At 40.4% G+C, this 27511-nt stretch overlaps 1 pseudogene; it reads right to left on the minus strand.

Moving 5' to 3' along the window:
• Positions 1-22672: 22672 nt before the first annotated feature.
• Positions 22673-23260, minus strand: LOC141418397 (C2 calcium-dependent domain-containing protein 4A-like; annotated as a pseudogene).
• Between the last annotated feature and the right edge of the window lie 4251 nt (positions 23261-27511).

Raw genomic sequence — 27511 nt, forward strand, 5'->3', positions numbered from 1 at the left:
GCTCCTAGCCCCACCCACATTCACTGAGGCAGGTTCAGCCTTCCACCCCATCCTCTACTGTCAGTGTTAGATTACAATTCCCTGTTTATGCTTTTCAGTCTTGTTGGAGGGGGTGGGCATCAATCTGCCCAGGGGATGCACTGGATTATGTTCCTGGGGAGTTAAAAACAGAAGATTTTAATTTTTAAAAAAAGTTTTAGGTGATTTGGTCTGGACAAAAATTAAGGAAAAATCTGCTGACACAGGAGGGAAACATGGAGGCTGGCTTAGTAGGTTTTGGGGAAAGAAGGAGTCTAAGAAAAAAGTGAAGAATCATTGATTCCTGAAAGTAAGTACCAAATCAGGTAGTTTGTTGTACATTGGTAAGGAAAAACTGCAAATTATATCTTAGCCTGCTCAGATATAACCATATATGGAAGGTTGATACATTCCTGTGTTTTTAACTAAAATAAAACTTTTTCTTGAGAAAAATTCTTCTGTGCAAAATTCGAAATGTTCTCATAATTTAGCATTCCTTATTAATTTTTATAGGAATATTTGATGACAGTTAAGTTTTGAAATCTGTAGTGATTTTAACATCCTTATGTGTAAACTGAATTTCCTTCATAGTAAACTAATAATAATACACAGAGTGTATTAGAGGAAATTACCTGGCAGATTTTGCTTTAGCATTTGTGTCTATTGATTTTAGGATGCTTGTTACATTATTGGACTTTCTATCATATATGTAAAAACTCAGGAAATTTACTACCTTTTCTTCATAACTATTGATGATCTTATGACTCCAGAGGAAAATGATAAACTTTTCACTGCTATTAATTATAGTGAGAGCACTTACAACTTAACTTTACCCAAGCAGGTAATTATTTGGCTGACTTAAGAGGTATTTTGATTCATTTTATTGTATTTTGAATTGAGCAAACAAATTATTGACTTTTAAGTAACTAAGGGAAATACTTGATCTTTAGTTTCTGCTTTACCATTTAAATGATGCTTTCAGTCAGGACTTACCAATTAAAATTCTCTCTTCATCTTTAGATTTAATTGCCTTAGTGAATGTGAATCTAACCAGGCAACAAGACTTAGAGTGTTGAATCAATTATTTAAAAAACTTTTGTGACGTTTAACCCATATGTATAAGTCTTGCTTATTTGATTGACTAAAAAAGGACCAGATATGTAATTACTGTCAAGGCAAGAATTAGAATATTTTCACCATCACAGAAGACCATAATTTCTTCTTCAAAGATAACCAGTACTCAGATTTTTATGGTTGTGATTTCTTTGGTTTCACTTTCTTTTTTCCTAAAAACACAATGATTTGATTTTGCACATTTTCAGCTTTTTAGAAATAAACTCATAAAATATGCACTCTGTTGTCTGATTTGTTGGTATGAGGTCCATCTCTTGTTGCACTTGATGTATTTTGCTCATTTTCATTGCTATGCAGGATTCCATCATTTGAAAATACAAGAACTTACTTATTTCTACTTTTGTTGATGAATATTGGGGTTGTTTCTATTTTTTGATTATTATGAGTAATGCTGCTATGAACTGCTTATAAGTATCTTGTAGTGTTCATTTGTAAAATTTTCAGTGCAATATCTACTAAGTAAAATTGCTAACTTATAGCATATGAGTATATTTAATATCAAATTCTACTAGTTTTCAATATGGGGAAACATTTCCATCAACAGTATATGAGGGCTCTTGTTGCTATATATCTTCACCAACACTTGGTATTATCTTTTATTTGAGATAAGGTCTCACTGTGTAGCCCAGGCTGGTCTTGAATTTGTGATCCTCTTGCCTCAGCCTCCCCAGTGCTGGGATGACAGGGATCCAACCACCATACCCAGCACGTCATCTGTCTTTTAGGCAGGCATTGTACCACCGAGCTGTACCCCCAACTCCTGTCAGTCTTTTAAAGTTTAGCCATTGTATGTGGTGAGTATGAAATAGAATTTCATTATGATTTTAATTTGTACTTACTCGATGACTAAACAGGTTTTGCACTTTTTTCATCTATCGATTGACTTTTTAGGTATCCTTTTTTGTGAGGGGCTTTTGAGTATCTTCTTCACTATGAAGCTGTCTGTCTTTTTCTTACTAGTTTGTAGAAATTCTTTGTGTTCTGGACATGAGGCCTTTGCTATCAGATGTATTGTTAATCTCTTCCAGTACAATGCGACCTGCCTTTTCATTTTTAGCTGTTTTGCATCTTTTCCTGGAACACATTGTGCATTTTCCCTCTTTTTTATTTTTTCCTGTGCTGGGGATAGAACCCAAGACCTAACACATACTAGGCAAGTACTCTACCACCAACCTGCACCTCTTGCCCCATTTTCATTCTCTTAATGTATCTGTTAATGGTAGGTATTTTAATGTTATTTTATTCATTAATCTTTTCTTTTATGTCTAATGCCTTTCAGTGCCCTGTTTAAAAAAAAAATCTTTCACTGCAGGGCCAAGAAACTATTCTTCTGGAAGCTTTATATTGTTTTAATTTATATATTTAGATTTGTGGTCATCTGTCTGGCTATCTACTTGACTTATCACACACTATTGAAATGACCGTGATCTGTCTCTCCAGTGCTCTCCAATTAACCCTTCATCATCAGTAAAAAAATCCACGTACTTATAGAATCTCTGTTCTATTACACTCGCCATTTGTCTGACTTTGTAGTACACTCTCTTTGTGCCTGGACGTTTGTAGTTAGTCCTGTGAATGAGCGGCCTAAGTCCTTCAACTCTGGTCTTCTTTATGATTGCATTATCTCTTCTTGGCTGTTCAGACTTCCTTAAGTTTTAGAATCAGCTGGTTGGTTTCTATAAAAAGAACTAAGATTTGCATTGGGTTTTTATTGAATGTATAAATTAATTTGAGGGAGTATTAATGTTTTTTTTATGTCTTTTAATCTGTAAATATAGCATACGCCTCTCTTTATTTGCCTCTTCTGTTCCTTTTGGTGATGTTTTTTAGTTTTCTCTAATGTCTTTCTTTCATTGTGTTATAAATGTCTTTAAAATTTGATTGAAGTAGAATTTATAAACAATAAAGGTCACTGATCTTGAGTCAAGTTTTGGTAAAGAACATTTCCATCCCCCCCCCAAAATTCCCTGCTGACTTTTTCTAGTCATTTTCCTTATCCTGTTTTTACAAACAACCACTTTATCACTTCGTCAGCATTGCAACTTTTTCCTGTTCATCCTTTTTTTGTTTCTAAGATAATGTTTTGGATAGTCATCCATGTTTTTTGTGCTTCATTAGATACTTCCTTTTAGTTCTTGAATCATGTTTCACTGCATAAATGTACCATAATATTCCATCCATCTACTGTATATATTTTTGCTGTTTGAGGTTTGGGTTGTTAATAAGACTGTTGTAAACATTCTTGTATAATTTTTTCCGTTTTGTTAGCATATAATATTGTACAGGGGGGATTCATATCAATAATTCCCAATTGTGAATAGCCTTACATTGTATATTGATAAGATGACCCCCACCATTCCTCCCCAGCACCCCCACCCCACCCCATCCCACTTAAAGCTGTTGCAAGAGATTTCATTGTTCTATTTCATATATGTCTTGTATAAGTTTTTTGGGTACACATGTTTCCTTTCCTGTTGTGTAAATACCTAGAAACAGCATTGCTGAGTCATAGGGTAGGTATATGTGTCACTTTTTAAGAAGATGGCAAGTAATTCTCCAAAACTGGTTGTAGTGTTTTATATTCCTACCACTCATTCCAGTTCCCTGCTTCCTTGCTGTGTCTGGTATTTTCAAGCTGTTACTTTCAGACATTCAGGTGGGGACGACATGGACTCTACTACTGTTTCATTTGCATTTTCCTGATGACTAATAGTGTGCATTTCTTCACATCTTACTGACATCTCTATATGTTCATTTGTGGAATGTCTAGTACAGTATTTGTTGCCCACTTAAAAACTGAGTTGTTTGTCCCTTTATTTTTTTTTGTGGAAATTCTTTCCATATTCTGCATACAAGTCTTGTCATATGTACATGTACATGTAGAGTTATGTGATACTGTGATTTGTACACCTGTTTCTCAGTGTGTGCCTTGCCTATTGATTTTCGTAATTGTGGTTATTTATGAGAAAAAAACTGTGTTTTGATGTTTTTCTTATGATTGGTACTAACATTAGATCTGTTCAGTAAATCTTTGCTTACCTCAGAATCACAAAAATAATTGTCCTGTGTTTTCTTTCTAGAAATGTTATACTGTTCTGGGTTTTATATTTAGTCTCGTATCCATCTTAAATGACTTTTAGTGTTTAGAGTGGTACCAAGGTCAAGGTTAAGGTTTATTTTTTCCCTATACCCAGTCAGTTCTTTGAACAGTATTTGTAAGGCTTTTGTGTTTTTCTTGTTGAATTGCATTAGCCCTTTGCTTGGAAATAATTTGACTCTGTGTGTGGGTATGTTGTGGGATTCCCTTTAATTGAACTCTTTTCTATGCTCACACTAATGCATCTAGATTATTATAGTTTCAAAGTAAGACCATCAACTTGGTTTTCTTTCCATTTGTTCTTTTTGCAGTGCTAGGAATCGAACCCAGGGCCTCGTGCATGTTAGACAAGTGCTCTGTCACTGAGCTACATCTCCAGGCCTTGGCTTTCTTTTGTTTTTCTTTTTTAAAGGGTGCTTTGACTATTTTAGATTGTTTGAACTTACATATGCTTTTAGGATCTTCTTGCCTGTGTTTTCCAAAGTATATTCTACAGTTTTGTTAGAAATTACATTGAACGTGGAGATTATTTTTGGGAGAATAGTAATTTTAGCAACTTGGATGTTCCAGACAGTTAGTTCTTTCCTGTCTTTCTGATCATCAATCTGTCATTATTTCTCTTCTGCCTGAAGAATGCTCATTATGGCTTTCCTTTTAGTGATGGCATACTTATAATAAGTTTTTTTAATTTTTGTTTTTCTGGCAATATCTCTATTTTCCATTCTTTCTTGTTGGATATTTTCCCCCCTGTGTTTAGAATTCTAGGTTGTTAATTATTTGTTTTCAAATTTTGAGTATATAATTGTGGTGTTGTTTGGTCTAAATTGTTTCTCTTGTGTATTCAGTTGTCAGTTTTACTCTTATCACTTTGAAGGTCATTTCCAATCATCTCTGCCCTTTGTGTGTCTTTAAGGTAATTTCTTTACTTTAGATTTTTGTAGTTTACTGTGAAATACTTAGGTATGTATTCATTGTTTAAATGGTTTGAACTTTTTATGCTGGTTTTGGAACCCAGGGCCATGTGCATGCTAGGCAATTGTACTTCACTGAGCTACATCCCTTGGCTGGCCAGTTGGCCTTCCTTCCTTCCTTCCTCCCTCCTTCCTTCCCACCCTCCCTTTCTTTTCTAGCATGTGTCATGAGGTCTCATTAATTTGGGAAATCTATCACTTCATCTTGTTTCTGTTGCATCATTCTCTTCCTCTTCTCCTTTTGAGACTAACACTGTATGTGGACCTTTTCCTGTGTGTATCTTGTGAGTTTCTTGTTTCTTCTTCATCTCCAAGTTCCTCCTTTGTTCTTCATTTGGATAGTTTCCTCTGATTCTCTTTTGGCTGTTTATCATTGTTAAACTCATGCATTTAGTTCTTAGGATTTTTTTTTGGTTTGGGTTTTGTTTTTTTGTATTTTATAGTCCTCAAATTTCCATTTGGTTCTTTTTTTCTAATAGCTTTGAGATCATGAACTAAAATACTCAATTTTGTCTCTCATCTCTTTGAACCTAGTAAACATAGCTGGTGTCTAAGCTTGGATTTCCTCTAGGTCTAAAACTTGATGTATGGCACTCCTGTGATTTTGCTTCTGTTTTTGTGGATGTTTCTGCGTGGTTTTGTGTGCATTGCACATTTTTTGGAGTTGTTTTTGTAAATAATGGGCCTGAGTTTTTTGTTTATTTCTGTTGGAGAAATGTAGAAATAATATCTTTCTCCATAATAGATGGTTTTTTTTTTTTTTAATTTGAGAGGGAAATTAAACAGAGCTGGTGACTCTGTAGCTACCAGCAGGTGGGATCAGAATAATCTTATGTTAGGGACTGAGATGATTTGGTGCCTTGATGCAGATCTGTGGTCTGTCTGCTTTCAATTCACCTTTATTCCCAGGAGTTAGTCCTTTAGGGTCCCAGCCAGAAGAGAGGGAGTTTGGCCAGTGCCCTTGCTCTTTGGTGGGACCTGGTTTCCAGTTTCTATCCTGAGTCTCATTTCACAGGCTCTGAGCTGCCTTCTCTTAAATTTTCAAATGCCCCAGGTGAAACACATCCCCAAATTCCAGAGTCATCTCCCTGGTGTTTCTCTGTCCTAGCTCCAGTCTTGACTCAGCAATTTTTAGATTTGTGTGTGTTGTTATTTCTCTAAACAGATATTCTTTATAGTGTTTTTTCTTTTTCTTCAGAAGATTGATCAGAAATACTTAGTTTGCTTTAGTGGAAACTCCTGAATTGACTCTTTCTGCCATAAAACGTATTGTTGTCTTTTCATTATCACCTTCAAAAGCAAGAGAAAGGAAGTTTTTATCTTTTGTAACTGTTCCGTTTGGGATAGGCAATTTCGTTGAGTTTTCTAATGTTCATTTATTGTGAGGGTATGGATACCAGAACCAACGTGCCTGGTTGTATCACCATTTAATTCAACATATTTAATTAAGAAGAAACTATTAAGGCAATTATTTGAACTCTAACAGTTTTCATTTATCCTTCTGTATTTAGTATGTTGCCCACATAATGACCCTGAAGTCAGTAAGCACCTCTGTTACACTCAGAGAAAACAAAAATATTCCAGAAATACTAAAATTCAGATAATTGACCTGGGCACCCAGGTATCTCAGTGACCAGGAACACAAGTGCTAAGGTGAGTTAAAAAAAAAAAAAAACTTATTTCAGTTTTATTTCTAATTTTGATTCTAGGCCAAAAATGTAGGATGTTATTCAGCATTAAAAACTGAGTTAGTAATAGCTCTTCTTAATTGCTTTTCTTTGTGTGTGCCAGGATAGTCTTTTATGTTTTGTTTTCTAATGGAACAACATAACTCATCATTTATTCCACCCTTCATCCTTTCGTGCACAACATTTATCATATAATTTATCATATAATAATTTATTTATAGTCTCCATACCGTGAAAGCTGTGCATATGTACAGTAAGTTTCTTTTTTCAAGACGTTTACAGTGCAGTTGATCAGAGAGGATATACAGAACATTAATGGATCAAGAACTGTGCAGCCTATTACATAAGTCAAGTGAGAAGTTTCTGTGATATTAAAAATCTCACAGTGCTCAGTTGTGAGTGAGAATAACTGAGCCTGGAGGAAGGTTAAGCTAGCGAATGGAAAGCACGCTGGGAGACTTGGGAGGAGGTAGAGGCATGAGAGTGACATGAAAATGGGGACATGTGGTGGTCTGTGACACATGAACTTTTATGCCTACAGCAGTGATCATAACTTCTGTAGTGTTCTGGGCTCGGCTAAACTGGGTTTTTCAAGTGGCTGATGAGAAGTTAATAACAACAGTAACAGCAGCAACAAAAGCAGATTATGTGCATAAATGAATGTCAGGCTGAGGCAATGGGCAAACATTTGTCTCTTAAAGGAGTTCTTAAAGAAAAAACTTGGGATTTAACCCATTGCATTATAAAGGATCTTATTGCTTCCCTTTTCTTAATTGGATCATAAAGTAGAAGCAAAATCAGAACACTGATATATAATAGGTTCTGAAGCAAGATATTGTACCATCACTTGTAGCTTCAATTGCCTGATACTGCATTGCCCTTCTTTATGACTGAGTTTGAAATTAATCTGGAGGACAATCCTGCCGGGCAGACTCTAATCATTCAGTCTCAGCCTGTGGAGGTATTTGTGATGCGATAAGTGCAAGGAGAACATGACTCTATTAAAATGATTTGTATTTCTCTCTCTTTTTTTTTTTTTGTTAAGTTTTTTGTTGTTGTTGGTACTGGGATTTGAACTCCACTCTTACCACTTGAGGAGCCACTCCACTAGCTGATTTGTATTTCTGACATGTGATTTTCTTATGTTTCCTCTTTCACATTTAGCATTCACTAAAAGGTAACTCCTCTAACAATTTTTCTTATTTCAAAAGCAATACATGTTTAGTTTTTATTTTCCATGTACTGTAGACATTTTTCTACCATGTGGTTTGTTTATCTCTGCTTATGTAAAATTTAAAAATATAATATATTAAAAAGAAATCCATGTTTACCATATCAACTCCTCCTAATGAGGTCACTGACTTCCTCCTCCAGTTCCTTTTTGCCTATTTTCCCTTTGCACTCAATGTTTGGATCCGACTGAAAGAGCCTTAGGAGTGAGGAATTTCATATGTTCATCTTCAGAACTTTTTCCATCTTATAAAATCTGATTTTTTTTAAACTCAAGTTTTGTATTATGTATGTATAAGAGTGAGCAGCTTTCCTCTTATTTCTTATGTCCTCAAAGTGTGAGTTTCTCCAGCTAATGTTGAGAAGTGGAGTTGTGACTAATCAGAGGCCCAAACTCTGCTCCTTCCACATGTCACTCTACATGTGACATGCTTCTGTAATCATGTGCAGACACCTGCAGACACCCCCACGTTTTCCTTTCTCAAGGTTCTCTCACCCAGAGAGGCGCAGTAGGACAAAATATCTTTGCATTCCTTCCTCAGTTTATAACCTTTTGATATTTTATAATTCTTTTATAGTCAACCATCAATGCAGTGATTGAGTTCTTTGGATCAAACAAGGGGTTGCATCTTGAGCAGATAACATCAGCTACATTGACAAAGTTGGAAAAAATTAAAGAGAGAAACAGCTGCAGGTGAATTTGATTGTCTATGTAAGCACCAACTAGACTTAAACATCTGTCTATTCTGATGTAAACAGTATCTGTAAAGTAGTACTGGTTGCTTTTTCTTTTTCAGTTGTAAACTCAGGTTGTATTATTCAGTGGACATGGCTCATTCAATGTTCAGTATGATTGCTAGCCCGAGTAGAAAGAGAATTAACGCGGGTGCATATGATTCTGCCTGCATTACATTGAGGAACCTGTGCTTCACAACAAACTTGAGGTGGAAAATCTCCCTCCATCTCAGGTCTTCAGCAGATAGAAAGTTGCATTTCTTGACTGGTTAGTTAGGGCAGATAGCTGTGTAATTAACTGCTCAAAATGTGCTCAGCACCTGTTACTCAAACATAATAAAGATGTGTGCTGAAATACTATATTCCTAATAAAGTATTTACAAATACTTACCAATAAATTCAACAAAATGTGTATTCACTGAGGATAATCTTCTCATTTTAGATTTCAACAAAAGGCAGTTACGGTATGTTGATGTATATATAATTCTGTTAAGAAAAAAACTGAGGTTTTTTTTTCCCCTCCCTCTTAGCTCAACAGCAAAGATTCAGGTTTACAGAAGACTACAAATTTATGTATGGGAGAAATAATAAAGCGTATAACAAGTTTGATGTTGAAATAAAGAGTACGAAGCTTCTTTTGTCAAGATCAGGTAAACCAGGGCTCAACTTTTAGGATGTTCAAATTAAGTTGAGTAGCATTGGTAATGTATGTATATGTGTTTGCACATGTATATCAACCCTGATGACTATTTTACACACATATCCTGCAGGTCACTTTAGAAGATCAAGCAGGAGCTTATCAGTGCAAACACTGTCACAGTTACAGATAGAAATAGAAATTTGGTTATTCATATTAGGGTGTCTGATATCATTTGAATCTAGGCCCACTCACAGTCTGTATCTTTGTGACTATGAAACCGTTACTCAGACACAAATGGAAGTCGCAGTTGGTTCAAATTCTTCTGTCCTACTCCTTTTGGAATGTTTCTTCCCTCACTGTTTTTATTATTAAATATTACTATGTTAGTTTACCCTTTCTTTCTGCAGTACTACATTTGCTTTTCTAAGTATCTGAGAAGTGTATCTACAAACTAGTACAGGTTGAGCTGCCCTAATACAGAAGTCCTTAATGTAGTTCCTGTCCTTTTCACTGTAGTCACTCACCTTGATCACTAATTCTGGAATCGAGGTAATAAATTCCTTCTTTTTCTCCCATTCATTTTGAAATGCAGGATGATATCACTATAAAATATTCTCCAAATGCCCCAAATTATTTTTATCAGAGTCTTTGACTTCTGTCAATCTGCATTAAAATATAGATTATTTAACTTGTATGCTGGAAGAAGTAAAAGTTGGTGTTCACTGAATATGCCTACTAAGTATTTTCTAGTAACAGAGTAGTTTTGTGTAGAATTTCTGATTTTTAAAGTCATTTAATCTTTTAAATTATTTTTTAAGAGAGAAAATGGAAAATGATGATTCAGCATCCATCAACTTGGCATATATTGCAACCTGTGGATACTCATGTTGAGTTGGCCAAGGTGATGGTAGAAATCATTTATATTAGAAATCAACAGGGTGAACGATATCTGACTCAGTTACTGAATCTTAAGGAAGCAGAGATAGGTATTTGTGGGAAACAAAACTTAATGATTAGTCTCTGTTCAGAAAAATAAACAAAATTTGTTTTGGTGATCTTTTTTTCTTTTCTTTTTTTTTTTTTTGAACAGTACTGGGGTTTGAACTCAAGGCTTCATGCTTGCTAGGCAGACTCTCTACCACTTGAGCCACGCCCAGCCCAAATGATAATCTCTTTTATTTTGGAATTTCTGTAATCATTAGTGATCTTTGATTTTGAGATGATGCAATTCAATGTTTAATCTCATCAATTAAGTAATATAAAAACTTAGAGGCTCTTTTGGTATGAAACCACATTAAAAGTCTGAGAGAAATCCAAAGCAATAAAAAATAGAAACTGCATTTTGCATTTAATGAAACAATTAGAAAATACTTGTTCTTTTTTTTTTTTTTTTTTCCTTTTCCTGAAATGGGGTTGGCTTGTAGACCTGTGGGTACTGTGAGAGGGTGTGCGGGAGGGGATGCAGCCTGTCCCGCGGGGTCCAGGCGCTCAAACTCAGTGGTTTCTGTCCCCCACAGGAGCTCTTAATCTGCCACTCCCAGCCCAGCAGGCCCAGCCCCCGAGGACGCGGCTGCTGGCGAAAACTGCACTCCTCGGCTCTGGCCCTGCACTCCTCAGTCCTCCCCCTTCGCCTGGCTGCCCGGCCACCGCCCAACCCCAGCGTGACTCAGCTGGACCTGACTCTGACCCGTGACCAGGCGCAACCATCAGGGGCAAGGACGCGTGCCACACAGACAGGGACCCGCGATTTCAGGCTGCGCCTTCTCTCCGGCATCCGCACTGCCTGTGGCTTCTGCGCGCAGCTGGAGCGTCCTCACAAGTGCCCCAAGGGGTCGGACACATGCTGCCACCATGTTGCTGTGGCCGCCTGCTGCCGGCGCTGATGGGAGGAGGAAGAGGAGGAGGAGATGGCGCCCTCCTGTCCCTGCCAGCCGCCGCCACCTGCGCGTTGCGATCCCGATCCCGCAGGAGTCGCGGTCTGGCCCGCGCCCGCTCTGTGTGCAGCAGAGATGACGAGGACCATGAAGGGGAAGGGACCGGAGCCCGTGGCCCGAGCGCCTGCAGGCCGAGGCCACCGTGACTCTGAGCAGCACCTGGTGGGGACTCCCTGCGCCTGGCCGCCCACAACAGTTGAGGCAGCGGTCGCCTCCGCCTCCTACTGCTGCGCTGAGAACGCGGCAGGAGGCGCCCTGGAGCCTTCGCGGTGGGCTGTCGCCTCAACCTCGTGCGCATGCGCAGCATGGGGATCGCGCAGCCGCAAGGCCGCCTTGGACCAGGACTTCTGCTTTGATGGCCTCAGCGAAGAGCAGGTGCACCACCTGGCCCTGTGCATCAAGGCGGAGCTCAAGGGCTTTGGCCTGGAAAGGGGCTGCCTGCTGGGCCAGGGCGAGCTGCTGCCGGGCTCCCTCCTGTTCCTCTGAGTTGGGGACATGACAGCACCTGTCCTTAGATCACTGGTAGCTACTTTGTACAAAATAAATTATTTTTATTCATGATATTTCTTTATTCATGCTTTAGTTTTTGTAATCTACCTCTGTACGTTTGGTATCGAAGGAAAAAAGTAATGACACCTGTTAGGAAAAACGCTGCTCACAAAGAAAGCTCACGAGAAAAGTCTCACGTCCATAGAGCAAAGTTTAATGGCAGGCCCAAACTGCCAGGCTGGCCGGGAAAAGATGGTGCAGCCCAGAGTCTGGCAGAGGAGTGGCTTTTATACAAGGGAGAGGTTAAGGAAGTTAGCACATGCAAGGTAGTCTCTGGTAGGGGTGGGGCTGTCTTAGAGCACGGGAATTTGTCCTTGGGAGTTTCTCAAGTGAGGGCTGAGGGTAAAATGGCTGCCAATTTATAAATGGTGACATTATTGTTCTATCATTCCCCCATTTTTTCTTTAATAATGATGAGGGTAGGGGCTGAGGATCAGGAACTGGGGAGAACCATCAGTCTCTTTAGCTGCTTCCTGCTGGCAGGGGGCTTTGTATAGGGGAGGATCCTCAGGCTCCTGTGGCGTCCTGGATGGGGCCTTCACAGTAGTTTTTTCAGGCGGTTTTGGAGAGGTTGGTTTCCCTGGAGGTACAACTGGTTAAATTTTTGATTAGCAGCAGCAGACATGTAGTATGATGCAAGGGAGGAAGCTTAAGAATAGGAGAGCAAGAAACAGGCATTAGGATGGGCATTGGCCAGGAGAACCACTGTGAAATGTTGTTCCCTAGAGGATTCCAAGAGTCTTCTAACTCCCTGTTCCATTTTTCTAATTGTTTCTTGAGAGGTGCCGCCATTGGGGGAACACATGGAGCTTGACAGCAGTGGGTGTCATGGGAATGACCAGATGAGGGCTGGTCCATCGAAGTCCCGATGGAGAGGGTAGAAGATCCTTTAGGAGAAAAAAAGATCCCCTGGTTTAATAGAAATTGTTATAGGATGGGGCAGGATCTGGTAAGCAAATATGTAAATAAACTTGACAAGATCAGCAGAAAACACAAATAATTTCTTTGATAAAATCTTTCTCTGTAACCGTTTTTTGTAGATGTTACTCAGAGCAGAACAATATTAAGATAACCTTGTTATTTTATAGACATAGAGGATTTGATTTTAGTTTGATATGACCCTAAAAATCTTTTAGGCAACTCTTAGATTATACTCAACTTTAACTTTATTACACATTGAAGCTTTTTATACACTTTTAAAACTTACTTAGACCTTTATATAACATACTAAACCCTTTGATGCTTTGTCCCTCCTATTTCAAACAATCTTTAGGATGAACCCTTCTTTATAAAATCCTTTTTCATCTAAAAACATTTCTTTTTCCTTTAACTTCTCAAAAAATACATTTACTACCTATCTATATCCTTTTTAGTTGTTTACTTTGTAGCTTGTATTTTAAAATTAGCTTTTATAAGAATTTTTAATTTATTATATGGGCTGGAGTAACTAATTAGTAGCCCCTGTTGTTTTAAGGAATTGATGATAGGCATGAGGCCTCATCATCCCTCAGGCTTGAGGGGATATTGTTTTTGGTGTGGAAACTGTGAGGGATTTTTGAGTTTTATTTGAATAGGGAGGGCCGTCCTGGCTCACCCTACACTCATCAGTCCACACTGTGGAATCTCTTTGTTCCTGAAGGAGGGGGCAGCAGAGATAGCTGCCTGGGGGGAGGAGAATTTGAGCTTTTAATTGAGATAGTAAATCCCATCCCAGCAGGGACACTGGAGTTTTAGGTACTATGAGGAAAGAGTGACAGAAGAGGAGGTCTCCCCAAGAGCAGACCAGTAGCTGGGTAAATTAGCACTCTAGGGGCTTGCCAGATTTGCCCCGAACGATAACTTTTGTCATTGGACCAGGGACCAGGAGAAAAAGGTAAAACAGAGAAACGGGCTCCACTGCCTAGGAGGAAAATGATCTTTTTTTTTGTTTTTCTGCCGTAATGGCTACCATGAGGCTCCTCAACATCGATGCCAAGAAGTGGAGCATGAACAGGAGGCCGGGACCCATCAATCCATAGGAGGTGGCACCTCACCTTCCATCTGGAGGCAGGGGCACTTAGACCTCCACTGGTTACCTTTGCAGAGAGGTCAGGGTCCTGGTTGGGGGTGGGGCTGTCTCCCGGGCTGTCCCCCCTTAAGCATTCTCTGCAGAAGTGCCCCTCCTGTCCACCATGGTAGCAAGTTCAGGATACAGGCCCCAGTCGGGTGGGGCCCCCTCTGAGAGCAGCAATGAGGCCATGGTGTCTCTTATCTTTTTCTCTCCTGTTAGTAAGGTCCCGGACATACAGACATATAAATACAGACATGGCTAGCTGTATTACTTGGTTCAATGACTTTTTCCCTTCAGCCACAGTCTTTGAGTTTTTTATGAATATCTGGGGCTGACTGTTAGAAATTTATCTTTGAGGAGAACCTCTCTCACCTGTGACTCTGGGTCCACCGTGGTATGCTTTCTGAGGTCTCTGAACTGTTCTGGGCCTCAGTTTCCTCACTTGAAGAATGAGGGATCTAGTCTAGGTTAGACTACTTTCTTTCACTATGAGATGGCTGAAGTGACATTTATGCCACTTATCTTCCTTCCTTTTTTTTTTTTTATTTATTTTTTTTATTTAGCAATGCTGGGGAATTGAACCCAGGGCTTTGCACATGCTGGGCAGACATTTTTTCATTGAGCTACTTTCTCAGCCCCAAATATTTTTTTTCTTTACTTTGGCTGTACTGGGCTTGAACTCAGGACTTTATGCTTGTAAAGCGGCAGCCTTGCTGAACCTTGCTTCCCCTTGGCTTGGTCTGTGCCTATCAGTCAAGAGGCCCTTTGACAGCCTTGCTCACGTCAAGGCTAAGTCCACTACCTTAGTCTCCCCTCTTGCAAGGCAGCCTTGCTGAACCTTGCTCACCTCCTTCATTCTGGTGCCCTGCCTTCTCAGCACAAAGGACTTTGACATGTCCCTGCTCATGTCAAAGTTTCTTATCATTCTATTTAGTTACTGGTCTCCCACATCTCCTCCCTTTTTATTTCTTAAATATTCTTGATGCTGTCTGTTGTTTAGTCCAAGGAGCTATTTCTGGATTGCTCAGCATCCAATTGAAAAGGTACAAAAGCAGATTAGTAGGAAAACTCCTATTTTTATGAGGTACCAGAAGTAATGTTTGAGGATTTTGGATGAATTACAACCTTGCAGCTCATCTAATATAGTTTTTGCCGTGTTGGCAAGAGAAATGACCTGGTCATATGCTCTCTGCCTTGCCAATATATGTTGTCTGAAGTTTTGAAAATTTAAGGTATCTTTGCTATTTTTCCAGGCTCCCATTAGATGAGTTTTGATGCTCTGCCAAGGATACTCCAATTAATTGTAGGGAGCAGCAGTGATACAAATATGCTGGAAGCCTGCATGACAGGAGGTCCTGTCTTAATTTTATAGTTTGTATCTCATCCCCCATAGCAAGGAGAGCCACCTCCAGGGTGTTTAAGCATACCTCAATTTTTTCATCTATAGACACTTGTTGTTGAAGGGCATATGTGGTATTTTGAATGAGTGTGTTAACATAGTGGGCATTGTACTGTTCAGTGGCATTGAAGCCCAAGAATAATTTCTTATCTACATAATGGGTGCCATTCCACAGAAGAGCTCTCCTCCTTATGGGCGCCGTAAGAAGGCACCATTGCAGTGAGCCTAAGCTTAATAGCACTGAAGTGGATTACCCTGTGAAATTATAGGAACTGAAGGTGGGAGTCGTGTGTCTGTTAGAGTGGCCTCCCACCAGCTGTGAATCATTGGTGTGAACTAGTATGTTTGGTCCTTTCCAGTTGCTGCCTGAAGCAGCAGTGGGTGAGGTATAAAGGTCCAGTGTTGTTGAGTTCGGGTCACTGAGCCACCTACCAGTAGGGCAATAATTGCCAACATGGCCAAGAAAAAGGCCATGGGGCTGCCTGTCAGCCCTGCACCCCTGACCATATCACCTGCCATCCTTATCAGGCACTTGATTTGTCCCCAACTGGGTGGGCCTGCTGTCTGGGCTGCTCGAGACAAATGGTTCCTGGTCCTCCTCTGGGGTGGTGCTGGCATCACTGGCTTCCATCACAGGAGAAGTTCCTTCTTTCTCCTTTCCTCTGGGGACTCAAATTGTCTCTTCATCTGTTCTGTCTTTTCCTCATCCATAGTCACAGTTTCTTCATTTGAGGGGTGAGTGGATCCATAAGGCTTCATGAAGTCAGATGGCACCCACACTGGCTGATCAGCACCTTCAGGGAAAGCATAAACATGCCCTCAGCCCCACATTAGCACCGGACTGGGGCTTTCCCATATGCCCTGTAACATCTTTCCAAAGAACCTGAGACAAGGTTGCCTTGCTGGCCTCACCCCAGTGTTTTCCTGCTGGGGTTAATTCCTGATTTGTACAATTTTTAAAATTTAGGGTATAAAGAGCTTTACTTAGCATGGTGGCAGAAGGAAGATTATCTCCCCTCTCTTTTTTTTCTTTAATTGTAATTTTAAGGTGTGATGAGCTCATTCCACAATGGCTTGTCCCTGTGGATTATATGGAATGCCAGTAGAATGGAGCATCTGATACGAGTGGCAAAATGCATTAAAACCAGCTGATGTGTACCCAGGCCCATTATCTGTTTTGATCTGGTGAGGTTTACCCATAATAGTAAAACTATCCAGGCATTGGGCTATGACATGTGTGGTGACTTTAATGCTGTGGGCAGAGGCATAAATGAAGCCAGAATAAGTGTCAATGGTGACATGTACAAAGTGAAGGTGCCCAAAGAATGGTATATGAGTTACATCCATCTGTCAGATACTCCTTGGCTGGAGGCCACGAGGGTTGATACCCTCTAGTGGAAGGGTGAGGTGTTGTGCACAGGTTTTGCAGGTTTTAACAATTTGTCGGGCCTGTTTTCTGGCAAGACGGAACTGTTTACAAAGGGCATTTGAGTTTTGATGATGGAGCGCATGACTTTGAACAGCTGTGTGACAGCAGAACCAGAAGCACAGGGGTTAACATGTCCCAAAAGGTGAGAAGGAGAAGCCAAAACATCTGTATTTCGGTTGCCCTCAGCAAGAGGACTCGGAAGACTGGAGTGGGAGCGTAAGTGTCCCACAAAGTAGGGATGGTGGTGAGCCTGTAAGATACACCACAATTGGCAAAACAGATGGAATAGTTTCTCATTATTGGTATGCCAATGTGGGCAGTTTTAATGGCACGCTGTACTCCTGAGACATAGGCACTATCTGTATAAACATTAATGGCCTCAGTGGAAAAGTCACAGCAGGCTATGATGACAGCCTGCAGCTCAGTGCCCTGAGCAGTGAAAAAAGACATTTGTTCAACCTTATGGCCCTTTGCAGAATAATAAGCTGACATCCCTGTCCCTGATGCATCTGTGAACAGAGTAAGGGCATCAGGGATAGGGTTTTTCCGTAGCCAACGTGGCAACATGAAGGAATGTGTTGATGCAAAATGTAGGATCTTGGAAGTGGGAAGATGTCCATTTAACTGTCCCGGGAAGTTAGCCAGTGCGTTCACATTTCTGAAAACTGCCAAAGCCAATAGTGTTGTTCCTTAGAAAATGGGATTGTAATAGATCAGGGTTCCTGTACCACAAGCTGTACACACCACAAATGTCCCTGCCTGATTATCCTGGCCACCAAATCAGAATAGGGAGTAATCACCCTTGATAGGGAGTGCCCAAGATTAATCCACTCTATTATTCTCTGTTGTTGGAGGAGGGGATGCTCTTCAAGTGGTGCACACTATAAATTAAGGTAACGGGGAGTACACAAAAGATAAGTTGAGTGTAAAACAATGGGACAAAAAGGCTCAAATGAAAGAACCTACTTTGAGAACATATATTCTATAAATTTGCATATTCAAATTTGAATATATATTTGAATATATTGAAGAAATGGACAGATTTCTAGATACTTATGATCATCCAAAACTGAACCAAGAGGACATTAATCACCTGAATAGATCTATAACATAAAATGAAATTGAAGCAGCAATCAAGAGTCTCCCAAAAAAGAAAAGTCCAGGACCTGATGGATTCTCTGCTGAATTCTATCAGACCTTTAAAGAAGAACTAATACTAACCCTCCTTAAACTGTTCCACGAAATAGAAACGGAAGGAAAACTGCTTAACTCATTTTATGAAGCCAGTATTATTCTCATCCCAAAACTGGACAAAGACACCTCCAAAAAGATAACTATAGGCCAATCTCCTTAATGAACATCGATGCAAAAATACTCAATAAAATAATGGCAAACCGAATCCAACAACAGATCAGAAAGATCACTCACCGTGACCAAGTCAGCTTCATCCCAGGGACGCAGGGGTGGTTCGACATACGTGAATCAATAAATGTAATACAGCACATTAACAGAAGCAAAGACAAAAACCACTTGATCATCTCAATAGATGCAGAAAAAGCCTTCAACAAGATCCAACACCACTTCATGATAAAAACTCTAAGAAAAAGTAGGAAGAGAAGGAAAGTACCTCAACATTATAAAAGCTATATACGACAAACCTACAGCCAACATCATACTTAATGGTGAAAAACTGAAACCGTTTCCCCTAAAAACAAGAATGAGACAAGGATACCCACTATCTCTACTCCTACTCAACATAGTACTGGAATTCCTAGCCAGAGCAATTAAGCAAGAAGAAGAAATAAAAGGAATACAAATAGGTAAAGAAAGTGTTAAAATATCCTTATTTGCAGATGATATGATCCTATACCTTAAAGACCTAGAAACCTCTACCCAAAAACTCCTAGACACCATCAACATCTACATCAAGGTGGCAGGATATAAAATCAACTTACAAAGATCATTAATTTTTGTATATACCAGTAATGAACAAACTGAGAAAGAATATATGAAAACAATTCCATTTATGATAGCCTCAAAAAAAATCAAATACCTAGGGGTTAACTTAACAAAGGATGTGAATGACCTCTACAAGGAGAACTACAAACCCCTGAAGAAAGAGATTGAGGAAGACTACAAAAAGTGGAGAGATCTCCCATGCTCATGGATTGGTAGAATCAACATAGTAAAAATGGGTGTACTACCAAAAGCAATTTGTATGTTTAATGCAATTCCCATCAAAATCCCAATGACATTCATCACAAAGATTGAAAAATCTACCCTAAAGTTCACTTGGAAACACAAGAGACCATGAATAGCCAAGGCAATACTCAGCAAAAAGAGCAATGCTGGAGGTATCACAATACCCAACTTCAAACTATATTACAAAGCAATAACAATAAAAACAGCATGGTACTGGCACAAAAACAGATGTGAAGACCAGTGGAAGAGAATAGAGGACCCGGATATGAACCCACACAACTATACCCACCTTATTTTTTACAGAGGTACTAAAAAATATGTGATGGGGAAAAGACAGCCTCTTCAACGAATGTTGCTGGGAAAAGTGGTTATCTGCCTGAAAAAAACTGAAACTATATCCATATTTATCACCCTGTACTAATGTCTGATGTATAGCTGGCAAATATTTTCTCCAACTCTGTGGGTGGTCTCTTCAGTTTAGAGACCATTTCTTTTGTTGTGCAGAAGTTTTTAATTTTATGTAGTTCCATTTGTTCATCCTTTCTCTTAGTTGCTGAGCTGCTGGGGTTCTATTGAGGAAGTTCTTGCCTATATCTGTTGCTTCCAGAGTATTCCCTGCTCTTTCCTGTACAAACTTCAGAGTGTTTGGGTATGATATTAAGGTCCTTGATCCATTTTGAGTTGATATTAGTACAGGGTGATATTAGTACAGGGTCAGCAAGGTTCAGCAAGGCTGCCTTGCAAGAGGGGAGACTAAGGTAGTGGACTTAGCCTTGACGTGAGCAAGGCTGTCAAAGGGCCTCTTGACTGATAGGCACAGACCAAGCCAAGGGGAAGCAAGGTTCAGCAAGGCTGCCGCTTTACAAGCATAAAGTCCTGAGTTCAAGCCCAGTACAGCCAAAGTAAAGAAAAAAAATATTTGGGGCTGAGAAAGTAGCTCAATGAAAAAATGTCTGCCCAGCATGTGCAAAGCCCTGGGTTCAATTCCCCAGCATTGCTAAATAAAAAAAATAAATAAAAAAAAAAAGGAAGGAAGATAAGTGGCATAAATGTCACTTCAGCCATCTCATAGTGAAAGAAAGTAGTCTAACCTAGACTAGATCCCTCATTCTTCAAGTGAGGAAACTGAGGCCCAGAACAGTTCAGAGACCTCAGAAAGCATACCACGGTGGACCCAGAGTCACAGGTGAGAGAGGTTCTCCTCAAAGATAAATTTCTAACAGTCAGCCCCAGATATTCATAAAAAACTCAAAGACTGTGGCTGAAGGGAAAAAGTCATTGAACCAAGTAATACAGCTAGCCATGTCTGTATTTATATGTCTGTATGTCCGGGACCTTACTAACAGGAGAGAAAAAGATAAGAGACACCATGGCCTCATTGCTGCTCTCAGAGGGGGCCCCACCCGACTGGGGCCTGTATCCTGAACTTGCTACCATGGTGGACAGGAGGGGCACTTCTGCAGAGAATGCTTAAGGGGGGACAGCCCGGGAGACAGCCCCACCCCCAACCAGGACCCTGACCTCTCTGCAAAGGTAACCAGTGGAGGTCTAAGTGCCCCTGCCTCCAGATGGAAGGTGAGGTGCCACCTCCTATGGATTGATGGGTCCCGGCCTCCTGTTCATGCTCCACTTCTTGGCATCGATGTTGAGGAGCCTCATGGTAGCCATTACGGCAGAAAAACAAAAAAAAAGATCATTTTCCTCCTAGGCAGTGGAGCCCGTTTCTCTGTTTTACCTTTTTCTCCTGGTCCCTGGTCCAATGACAAAAGTTATCGTTCGGGGCAAATCTGGCAAGCCCCTAGAGTGCTAATTTACCCAGCTACTGGTCTGCTCTTGGGGAGACCTCCTCTTCTGTCACTCTTTCCTCATAGTACCTAAAACTCCAGTGTCCCTGCTGGGATGGGATTTACTATCTCAATTAAAAGCTCAAATTCTCCTCCCCCCAGGCAGCTATCTCTGCTGCCCCCTCCTTCAGGAACAAAGAGATTCCACAGTGTGGACTGATGAGTGTAGGGTGAGCCAGGACGGCCCTCCCTATTCAAATAAAACTCAAAAATCCCTCACAGTTTCCACACCAAAAACAATATCCCCTCAAGCCTGAGGGATGATGAGGCCTCATGCCTATCATCAATTCCTTAAAACAACAGGGGCTACTAATTAGTTACTCCAGCCCATATAATAAATTAAAAATTCTTATAAAAGCTAATTTTAAAATACAAGCTACAAAGTAAACAACTAAAAAGGATATAGATAGGTAGTAAATGTATTTTTTGAGAAGTTAAAGGAAAAAGAAATGTTTTTAGATGAAAAAGGATTTTATAAAGAAGGGTTCATCCTAAAGATTGTTTGAAATAGGAGGGACAAAGCATCAAAGGGTTTAGTATGTTATATAAAGGTCTAAGTAAGTTTTAAAAGTGTATAAAAAGCTTCAATGTGTAATAAAGTTAAAGTTGAGTATAATCTAAGAGTTGCCTAAAAGATTTTTAGGGTCATATCAAACTAAAATCAAATCCTCTATGTCTATAAAATAACAAGGTTATCTTAATATTGTTCTGCTCTGAGTAACATCTACAAAAAACAGTTACAGAGAAAGATTTTATCAAAGAAATTATTTGTGTTTTCTGCTGATCTTGTCAAGTTTATTTACATATTTGCTTACCAGATCCTGCCCCATCCTATAACAATTTCTATTAAACCAGGGGATCTTTTTTTCTCCTAAAGGATCTTCTACCCTCTCCATCGGGACTTCGATGGACCAGCCCTCATCTGGTCATTCCCATGACACCCACTGCTGTCAAGCTCCATGTGTTCCCCCAATGGCGGCACCTCTCAAGAAACAATTAGAAAAATGGAACAGGGAGTTAGAAGACTCTTGGAATCCTCTAGGGAACAACATTTCACAGTGGTTCTCCTGGCCAATGCCCATCCTAATGCCTGTTTCTTGCTCTCCTATTCTTAAGCTTCCTCCCTTGCATCATACTACATGTCTGCTGCTGCTAATCAAAAATTTAACCAGTTGTACCTCCAGGGAAACCAACCTCTCCAAAACCGCCTGAAAAAACTACTGTGAAGGCCCCATCCAGGACGCCACAGGAGCCTGAGGATCCTCCCCTATACAAAGCCCCCTGCCAGCAGGAAGCAGCTAAAGAGACTGATGGTTCTCCCCAGTTCCTGATCCTCAGCCCCTACCCTCATCATTATTAAAGAAAAAATGGGGGAATGATAGAACAATAATGTCACCATTTATAAATTGGCAGCCATTTTACCCTCAGCCCTCACTTGAGAAACTCCCAAGGACAAATTCCCGTGCTCTAAGACAGCCCCACTCCTACCAGAGACTACCTTGCATGTGCTAACTTCCTTAACCTCTCCCTTGTATAAAAGCCACTCCTCTGCCAGACTCTGGGCTGCACCATCTTTTCCCGGCCAGCCTGGCAGTTTGGGCCTGCCATTAAACTTTGCTCTATGGACGTGAGACTTTTCTCGTGAGCTTTCTTTGTGAGCAGCGTTTTTCCTAACAGGTGTCATTACTTTTTTCCTTCGATACCAAACGTACAGAGGTAGATTACAAAAACTAAAGCATGAATAAAGAAATATCATGAATAAAAATAATTTATTTTGTACAAAGTAGCTACCAGTGATCTAAGGACAGGTGCTGTCATGTCCCCAACTCAGAGGAACAGGAGGGAGCCCGGCAGCAGCTCGCCCTGGCCCAGCAGGCAGCCCCTTTCCAGGCCAAAGCCCTTGAGCTCCGCCTTGATGCACAGGGCCAGGTGGTGCACCTGCTCTTCGCTGAGGCCATCAAAGCAGAAGTCCTGGTCCAAGGCGGCCTTGCGGCTGCGCGATCCCCATGCTGCGCATGCGCACGAGGTTGAGGCGACAGCCCACCGCGAAGGCTCCAGGGCGCCTCCTGCCGCGTTCTCAGCGCAGCAGTAGGAGGCGGAGGCGACCGCTGCCTCAACTGTTGTGGGCGGCCAGGCGCAGGGAGTCCCCACCAGGTGCTGCTCAGAGTCACGGTGGCCTCGGCCTGCAGGCGCTCGGGCCACGGGCTCCGGTCCCTTCCCCTTCATGGTCCTCGTCATCTCTGCTGCACACAGAGCGGGCGCGGGCCAGACCGCGACTCCTGCGGGATCGGGATCGCAACGCGCAGGTGGCGGCGGCTGGCAGGGACAGGAGGGCGCCATCTCCTCCTCCTCTTCCTCCTCCCATCAGCGCCGGCAGCAGGCGGCCACAGCAACATGGTGGCAGCATGTGTCCGACCCCTTGGGGCACTTGTGAGGACGCTCCAGCTGCGCGCAGAAGCCACAGGCAGTGCGGATGCCGGAGAGAAGGCGCAGCCTGAAATCGCGGGTCCCTGTCTGTGTGGCACGCGTCCTTGCCCCTGATGGTTGCGCCTGGTCACGGGTCAGAGTCAGGTCCAGCTGAGTCACGCTGGGGTTGGGCGGTGGCCGGGCAGCCAGGCGAAGGGGGAGGACTGAGGAGTGCAGGGCCAGAGCCGAGGAGTGCAGTTTTCGCCAGCAGCCGCGTCCTCGGGGGCTGGGCCTGCTGGGCTGGGAGTGGCAGATTAAGAGCTCCTGTGGGGGACAGAAACCACTGAGTTTGAGCGCCTGGACCCCGCGGGACAGGCTGCATCCCCTCCCGCACACCCTCTCACAGTACCCACAGGTCTACAAGCCAACCCCATTTCAGGAAAAGGAAAAAAAAAAAAAAAAAAGAACAAGTATTTTCTAATTGTTTCATTAAATGCAAAATGCAGTTTCTATTTTTTATTGCTTTGGATTTCTCTCAGACTTTTAATGTGGTTTCATACCAAAAGAGCCTCTAAGTTTTTATATTACTTAATTGATGAGATTAAACATTGAATTGCATCATCTCAAAATCAAAGATCACTAATGATTACAGAAATTCCAAAATAAAAGAGATTATCATTTGGGCTGGGCGTGGCTCAAGTGGTAGAGAGTCTGCCTAGCAAGCATGAAGCCTTGAGTTCAAACCCCAGTACTGTTCAAAAAAAAAAAAAAGAAAAGAAAAAAAGATCACCAAAACAAATTTTGTTTATTTTTCTGAACAGAGACTAATCATTAAGTTTTGTTTCCCACAAATACCTATCTCTGCTTCCTTAAGATTCAGTAACTGAGTCAGATATCGTTCACCCTGTTGATTTCTAATATAAATGATTTCTACCATCACCTTGGCCAACTCAACATGAGTATCCACAGGTTGCAATATATGCCAAGTTGATGGATGCTGAATCATCATTTTCCATTTTCTCTCTTAAAAAATAATTTAAAAGATTAAATGACTTTAAAAATCAGAAATTCTACACAAAACTACTCTGTTACTAGAAAATACTTAGTAGGCATATTCAGTGAACACCAACTTTTACTTCTTCCAGCATACAAGTTAAATAATCTATATTTTAATGCAGATTGACAGAAGTCAAAGACTCTGATAAAAATAATTTGGGGCATTTGGAGAATATTTTATAGTGATATCATCCTGCATTTCAAAATGAATGGGAGAAAAAGAAGGAATTTATTACCTCGATTCCAGAATTAGTGATCAAGGTGAGTGACTACAGTGAAAAGGACAGGAACTACATTAAGGACTTCTGTATTAGGGCAGCTCAACCTGTACTAGTTTGTAGATACACTTCTCAGATACTTAGAAAAGCAAATGTAGTACTGCAGAAAGAAAGGGTAAACTAACATAGTAATATTTAATAATAAAAACAGTGAGGGAAGAAACATTCCAAAAGGAGTAGGACAGAAGAATTTGAACCAACTGCGACTTCCATTTGTGTCTGAGTAACGGTTTCATAGTCACAAAGATACAGACTGTGAGTGGGCCTAGATTCAAATGATATCAGACACCCTAATATGAATAACCAAATTTCTATTTCTATCTGTAACTGTGACAGTGTTTGCACTGATAAGCTCCTGCTTGATCTTCTAAAGTGACCTGCAGGATATGTGTGTAAAATAGTCATCAGGGTTGATATACATGTGCAAACACATATACATACATTACCAATGCTACTCAACTTAATTTGAACATCCTAAAAGTTGAGCCCTGGTTTACCTGATCTTGACAAAAGAAGCTTCGTACTCTTTATTTCAACATCAAACTTGTTATACGCTTTATTATTTCTCCCATACATAAATTTGTAGTCTTCTGTAAACCTGAATCTTTGCTGTTGAGCTAAGAGGGAGGGGAAAAAAAAACCTCAGTTTTTTTCTTAACAGAATTATATATACATCAACATACCGTAACTGCCTTTTGTTGAAATCTAAAATGAGAAGATTATCCTCAGTGAATACACATTTTGTTGAATTTATTGGTAAGTATTTGTAAATACTTTATTAGGAATATAGTATTTCAGCACACATCTTTATTATGTTTGAGTAACAGGTGCTGAGCACATTTTGAGCAGTTAATTACACAGCTATCTGCCCTAACTAACCAGTCAAGAAATGCAACTTTCTATCTGCTGAAGACCTGAGATGGAGGGAGATTTTCCACCTCAAGTTTGTTGTGAAGCACAGGTTCCTCAATGTAATGCAGGCAGAATCATATGCACCCGCGTTAATTCTCTTTCTACTCGGGCTAGCAATCATACTGAACATTGAATGAGCCATGTCCACTGAATAATACAACCTGAGTTTACAACTGAAAAAGAAAAAGCAACCAGTACTACTTTACAGATACTGTTTACATCAGAATAGACAGATGTTTAAGTCTAGTTGGTGCTTACATAGACAATCAAATTCACCTGCAGCTGTTTCTCTCTTTAATTTTTTCCAACTTTGTCAATGTAGCTGATGTTATCTGCTCAAGATGCAACCCCTTGTTTGATCCAAAGAACTCAATCACTGCATTGATGGTTGACTATAAAAGAATTATAAAATATCAAAAGGTTATAAACTGAGGAAGGAATGCAAAGATATTTTGTCCTACTGCGCCTCTCTGGGTGAGAGAACCTTGAGAAAGGAAAACGTGGGGGTGTCTGCAGGTGTCTGCACATGATTACAGAAGCATGTCACATGTAGAGTGACATGTGGAAGGAGCAGAGTTTGGGCCTCTGATTAGTCACAACTCCACTTCTCAACATTAGCTGGAGAAACTCACACTTTGAGGACATAAGAAATAAGAGGAAAGCTGCTCACTCTTATACATACATAATACAAAACTTGAGTTTAAAAAAAATCAGATTTTATAAGATGGAAAAAGTTCTGAAGATGAACATATGAAATTCCTCACTCCTAAGGCTCTTTCAGTCGGATCCAAACATTGAGTGCAAAGGGAAAATAGGCAAAAAGGAACTGGAGGAGGAAGTCAGTGACCTCATTAGGAGGAGTTGATATGGTAAACATGGATTTCTTTTTAATATATTATATTTTTAAATTTTACATAAGCAGAGATAAACAAACCACATGGTAGAAAAATGTCTACAGTACATGGAAAATAAAAACTAAACATGTATTGCTTTTGAAATAAGAAAAATTGTTAGAGGAGTTACCTTTTAGTGAATGCTAAATGTGAAAGAGGAAACATAAGAAAATCACATGTCAGAAATACAAATCAGCTAGTGGAGTGGCTCCTCAAGTGGTAAGAGTGGAGTTCAAATCCCAGTACCAACAACAACAAAAAACTTAACAAAAAAAAAAAAAGAGAGAGAAATACAAATCATTTTAATAGAGTCATGTTCTCCTTGCACTTATCGCATCACAAATACCTCCACAGGCTGAGACTGAATGATTAGAGTCTGCCCGGCAGGATTGTCCTCCAGATTAATTTCAAACTCAGTCATAAAGAAGGGCAATGCAGTATCAGGCAATTGAAGCTACAAGTGATGGTACAATATCTTGCTTCAGAACCTATTATATATCAGTGTTCTGATTTTGCTTCTACTTTATGATCCAATTAAGAAAAGGGAAGCAATAAGATCCTTTATAATGCAATGGGTTAAATCCCAAGTTTTTTCTTTAAGAACTCCTTTAAGAGACAAATGTTTGCCCATTGCCTCAGCCTGACATTCATTTATGCACATAATCTGCTTTTGTTGCTGCTGTTACTGTTGTTATTAACTTCTCATCAGCCACTTGAAAAACCCAGTTTAGCCGAGCCCAGAACACTACAGAAGTTATGATCACTGCTGTAGGCATAAAAGTTCATGTGTCACAGACCACCACATGTCCCCATTTTCATGTCACTCTCATGCCTCTACCTCCTCCCAAGTCTCCCAGCGTGCTTTCCATTCGCTAGCTTAACCTTCCTCCAGGCTCAGTTATTCTCACTCACAACTGAGCACTGTGAGATTTTTAATATCACAGAAACTTCTCACTTGACTTATGTAATAGGCTGCACAGTTCTTGATCCATTAATGTTCTGTATATCCTCTCTGATCAACTGCACTGTAAACGTCTTGAAAAAAG

The sequence above is a fragment of the Castor canadensis genome, chromosome 2 (genome assembly GCF_047511655.1).
Source record: "Castor canadensis chromosome 2, mCasCan1.hap1v2, whole genome shotgun sequence".
NCBI lineage: Eukaryota > Metazoa > Chordata > Mammalia > Rodentia > Castoridae > Castor > Castor canadensis.